Consider the following 6000-nt stretch of genomic DNA (forward strand, 5'->3'; position numbering starts at 1 on the left):
TGAAATATAGGCACAAGATTGTAAATTTTTTAAGTGGAAGAAAGATGTAGAGCATTCAAGTGGAATTTCTTCTTGTTTGGAAGAAGAGAAAGCTATGCTGATTGATAAAATAATGAAATTGAAGGCCAAAAATGCAAAGTTGAAAGAAAGTGAAGCTATGTTGAAATTGAAAGTTGTTGAATATGTAAATGCACAAAAAGCATTAAGTTTTGTACTTGTTGCATTATGGGTTTTATTTGGATTGTTCTTATTTATGTTAAGCTAAATAAAAGAATTTGATCATGTAATGGAACTTTATGTATTGAAAATTCAATGTAATGAAAAAGTGTAACAAAGTTTCTTCTTTTCAAGAATTATAGCTTCAATCCATACATGTTATAGCCAAAATGTTACCTTTACATACATAAGCATTCCTTACATACAAAAGTACTAAATTGTTTTCCAAAATGCAATATTTGAACAATGTTCTAAGCCATAGATTACACCATAATGGTAACTTAATATATACAAAAGAGTTATGTTTTCTAAAAGAGCAGCAAAATGACACTTAGTCTTGCAACATTAATTCTTTGTTGTCGATGCTTGGGTTAATACTATTTCAAGAGGGTTCTTCTTTGGCTTTCCCCTTTTAGCAGTAGTGACACCACTCCTTCCGCTTGCACTACCAGTCTTACCCCCTTTACTCCCTTCCCCTGTTCTAATTGTCCTGTTGTCTTTACCTAAAGAACTAGTTTGTGCAGACATGTTGTGATGGGATAACTCTAGTGTGTTGGTTGCTACATCAACAATCTTTTTTGGTCTTCCTCTACTTCTCTTCAATGGAGGTGGTTGCTCAATCACTTTACCCTTTTTCGGACACTTCCTTTTGTTATGTCCAACCTTATTGCAAATGCCACATGTCATTTGAAGGTCGTGTCTTGAGAGCTTTCCTGGTTTTTTAGGATCTTCATGCGGACCCTTGACTCTGTTTTTTCGTGGTCTACCAGGACCAATCTTCATTGGAGGAGGATCGATTGATTTGTCAATTTTAGGCCAATACCTCTCGCCAATACAAGGATTGATGTTTCCTTCATAGGCTCTCAAATAAGCCTCTTTAGTGTAGCACTGATCAACGTATGACTCAGCTTCTTTATGCAAGTAAAAAATCAATGCAACTCCATGACAACATGGAATCCCTCTTAAATCCCATTTCCTGCAAGTGCTGATTGCACTTAGCTGCTTCTTACTTCTTTGAATCTAACGTTTTTTGTACCTTTGGACATAAAAAACCCTTCCACTTCATCAATGTCTCTTCCTTTTTATTAGCCATCCTCTTCATTAGCATTGATCTAATTTCTTCAAGCATATCTATTAAGTGATGTGATCTAGCATTCATAATGTAGTTGTTGAAAGTTTCGGCCATATTGCTCAAAATAACATCACACTTTCCTTCTAGTTTGACAAAAGATCTACAAAACAAGTGTGAACCACATTTCTTAAAGGAATCAACAGCAACCGGATTTACATCCTCCATCTCACTAATTGCTTCCTCAAAATCAGCCAAGTTATATGCTTTGACACATCTCCAAAACAGTAATTTCATCTCTTCTCCTTTGAATGACTTGTTCCAATTTGCGTAGATGTGCCTAGCACAATGCCTATGTTCTGCTTTTGGAAGCTCAAGTTGGACTGCCCTCAAAATGCTCTGTACAATAGATAAGTGTATTAAATGTGCATAAATAACATTAAGCTGGATTAGGAATAACATTTTGAATACTAAATCAGTAGCATCAGTATACTAAATCAGTATACTGAAGTTAGTAGCTAAATCAGTATACTGAAGTCTATTACATCAGTAGCTAAATCAGTAGCATCAGCATACTAAGTTAGTAGCTAAATCAGTAGTTGAAGTATACTAAGTCAGTATATAAATCAGTACATAAATCAGTAGCAATACACACAGTATATAAATCAGTAGCTAAATTAGAAATAACTCATACTCGGATGGATAGTAGCTAAATCAGTATATTGTAAGTCTATTACATCAGTAGCTAAATCAGTAGCATCAGTATACTAAGTCAGTAGCTAAATTAGTAGTTGAAGTATACTAAATCAGTATATAATTCAATACATAAATCAGTAACAATACACACATTTCTGAAGTATACTGAAGTAAAGTCAGAAATAACAGTAGGGAAAGGTGTATACCTGGTGTAACATCCCGGATATCGGGGTGTTACACCTGGTGTTCATCTGATATTACTATCCACTCTTTACTTTTTTCATGAGGCAAACACTCCTTCAATTCAGAAATGAACCATTGCCATGATTCATTGTTTTCACCCTCAACAACAGCCAAAGCTAATGGATCCATTTGCTCGCTAGGGTCTCTCCCAACTGCACTTAATAGCATTCCTCCCAAGAATGTTTTTAGAAAACAGCCATCAATGCACAATATTTTCTTACACCCACCAACCCAACCATCATTAACCCCTTTAAAGCAAACAAAGATCCTCTGAAATATGGGTGGATTTGTGCTTGGATCAGTAACAACAATGAAATGGCTATTAGGGTTACTTTGTTCTAAAACTCAATATAGCTCATGAGCTTCAGATAATGTTGTTTCATAGATCCATGTAACCTCCTATGTGTAGCATACTTAATCTTGTAGGCAAATCCCCTACTAATGATAATTCGAAATTGTTTCCTAACAATATCAACTAGTTCTGCAAAAGGAATGTGTGGCCTTGACCTGAATAAATCAAGTAACTGATCTGCACACCAATAAGCTTTGAATTGACGATTTAAATCCATGTTTCTTTGACAAGTGTGTTCACCATTAACTTTCTTGACAATAAAGGAAGCTCGTGTTTTATCCCAACTGGCGTAGAGCTTAAAGGGACAACCTTCAATACACCTTACACCAAGCTTATTCAATTTAGACTTGTCACTCAAACAAAACTTTACATTTCTTCCCTGATGAATTACATATTTTCTTACCGCCTCCTTAAATTCAACTGGGGTGCTAAAAGCTTACCCAACAATCCATTTGAACTTCCTAAAACCGGTTCGACCATGAACTCCAGTAGCATCATCAGCTTCACCATCACTATTTTCATACTCAGAGAAAACCTTCGTGTTACTACACTCACCCAATTTCAAAACAGAATCATCCACTTGCTCTAGTTCTTCGAATGACAAATCTTGACTTTGCACAAGCTCCTCTGAAATTTCATCTTCATCTTCCTCCCTCATGCGATAGCTCATAATCAAGATCTAGTGAATCATCCTCCTCAGATGCATCTTCATCACTTACCTTAGGACTATTACCAAAATCTGGCTCATCTTCAGAAAAATCATGTTCAAGAGGTATGTACTAGTTTCCCACTTCCACATAAATATCACTTTGGGGTGGGTTGTTTGGTTTTTTATTGATATTGTGGGGACTAGAACTTTCACTAGGGGAATCTTTTTTTTAAATGCTCTCTTAGGGGTCAACTTTTTCCTATTCCCAAAGTGGACTAAACTTTACTATCTTTAGTAACACTTTTTGATATTTCTAGAATCAACATTTCACCATCCTTTATCATTAACTACATATACAGATAATGCTCTATTTTCAACAGCTATCTTAGACATTTTCCCAACACAAATACCATCAGTAACCCTCTTTAACCCTTCCAAAAAGCTAACAGCATTAGGTAGATGATACCAAAGACAAAACTCATATTTTACTCCAAGATCCTCCTTTACAATTCGTTCTAACTCAAAAAAAGACATCTTATCTAGGTCTATAGAGATGATTTTACATATCCCATACAAATACTCAAACCCCACAACTCCTTTTTTGAATACCTTACCATACCAAAACTTCAAAGTAATTTGAATCATTCACATTAGCCTAAAAACAAGCAAAAAGCACTAAATTACATCCATTTTTGAATAAGTTTTTTGTATTACAGGATAAGTTGAGGGAAGAAAAGGACTAAATAAAATTCGATTTTAAGATCTTATTTGATAGTACTTGCTGCAATAAAGATAAAATCTAATTTTCAAATCTAAACAAGTTAAAACATCAATATAAAAGTGAAAGAGCAAGTAAGGAACCTTAAAACTATTAATAAAAACATTTGTGTGTCTTGTGATTAATGGTATGAAATTAACTCCCACGTGTTGTTCTTTACTATCAAGGAGCCCCCCTCTTATAATACAAAATTGAAAATATGCATGTGTTGTTTTAACTCTCTAAGAGCCCCATTTGTGAAAAATAATAAATTAAAGGTTATTTATATTGAAATTGAAAATATACATGCTATTTCATCATTAAATCTTATGTTAAGTTGCAGATTGCATCAAATGTATACGTATTTTGAAGCCTCTTATCATCAATTCATCATGAACTCTTATCTACTCTACTTTTGACTGCCTCTTAAACTCATCCTCTACATAAAATACTTATTACAATCAAATGAACAAGAATTTAATTTTAATGTCATTAGTTTTATTGCATACTAAAAGGCCAAATACTTCTTCTATTCTCTCTTTCCTGTAGCATTTATTATAAAGATAAAATTTTAGCAAATTAAGAAAATAAATACAATTTTTTTAAAAGTATGATTTACGAAAGAGCGGGAAAAATATGTGCTAAGATGAAAAAATAAAGAGCATGGATCGTCACTAATTATAGAAATCTAGCAAATCTTATTTAATGACCAAAATAAAAAATATAGCAAAACTCATAACACAAAACAGTATAAAACTATAGAATTGGATAGGGGAATATGATACTACTAGCTAATACAATAATGGATCTAAATATGACTAGCATAACTTGTACAGCTAGCTTGATTAGATGTATAGCAATGGACAATAATTAAGATTTGATTTTGTTATTTAAGCTAAAAAAACTATTGGTTACTCATACTTCTAAATGATAACATATTACAAAACAACAAAAAATGATGATGCATCATCCAATACATTATGTAGTTTTACAACCACATATTAATGCAACTTGGTTTATTCATACATTCATACATGAAAATAATATTAAGTTTGTTAGAGAGAAAACATCAAGACATGAAATGAAATAACAAATATTAATAATGTTCCATTCTTCTCCCTAATTAATAATGCATTATTATTATTGTTGTAAGTAATAAGCTAGGTAATATAAGCCAAGTAAATAATTATACTATGCTTTTTTGTCCTAATCATTTAGTCCTATTTGATTTCGGTACAAAGACTAATAAATTGAATTTAATGAGTTAACGTAGAAAAATATTTAAAAATAAAAGAGAATATAGAAATCAAAAGTGGTAGAGTTATATCAAAAAATAGAAATGAGATAGATTCATCATTAAAACAATTTAAAATAAAAAATAAGTCAAATAGAATAAGACAAAAACAAAAAAGTTTTTTCTCAGTTGTAATATTGTTAGAGTATATAACATATCTTGGGGCCTCAACCATCAGCTTAAGCTTTTGGTTGAGTTGGTTCCTTGACAAATATATAATATGTTTGGAGTATGTAATACTTTTCCTATGTAAGAACCAAAAATTCATTCTCATTGTCCCCTCCTGATCTAGCCCTCCGCTCCATCGGCCTAACCTGTACTCATAAAAATTAAATAATTACTCCATTATATATTGTTTTAGCCTAAGTATTGGTTGATCATATAATAATTGAATTAATTATCATTGTCCATGGATTAGAGCCGTCATTAGGCAGTTACAATTACCTGCATGTGTCATCATCAGATAAGGTTTAGTACTAATCCTTTTCACTTAAGAAAGTGGTCCCCTAAATTATAGTGCTAAACTGTTCTTCTGTGAGAAGTTTAACTGTTTAAGGAATGATCATCTCTTCTATAACTGTAAATTAACTTTAGAATTACGTTTTATTGATGCATGCTTACATATGGACAAATTTTAATCAGTAGCGGACTTGAAATTCCAAATTTTAATTATTAATGATGTTAAAATTAATTGTTAATTAGATGGAAACAAAAACAAATTGAA

This window comes from Amaranthus tricolor, chromosome 8 (assembly GCF_026212465.1).
Source record: "Amaranthus tricolor cultivar Red isolate AtriRed21 chromosome 8, ASM2621246v1, whole genome shotgun sequence".
Classification (NCBI taxonomy): Eukaryota; Viridiplantae; Streptophyta; class Magnoliopsida; order Caryophyllales; family Amaranthaceae; genus Amaranthus; species Amaranthus tricolor.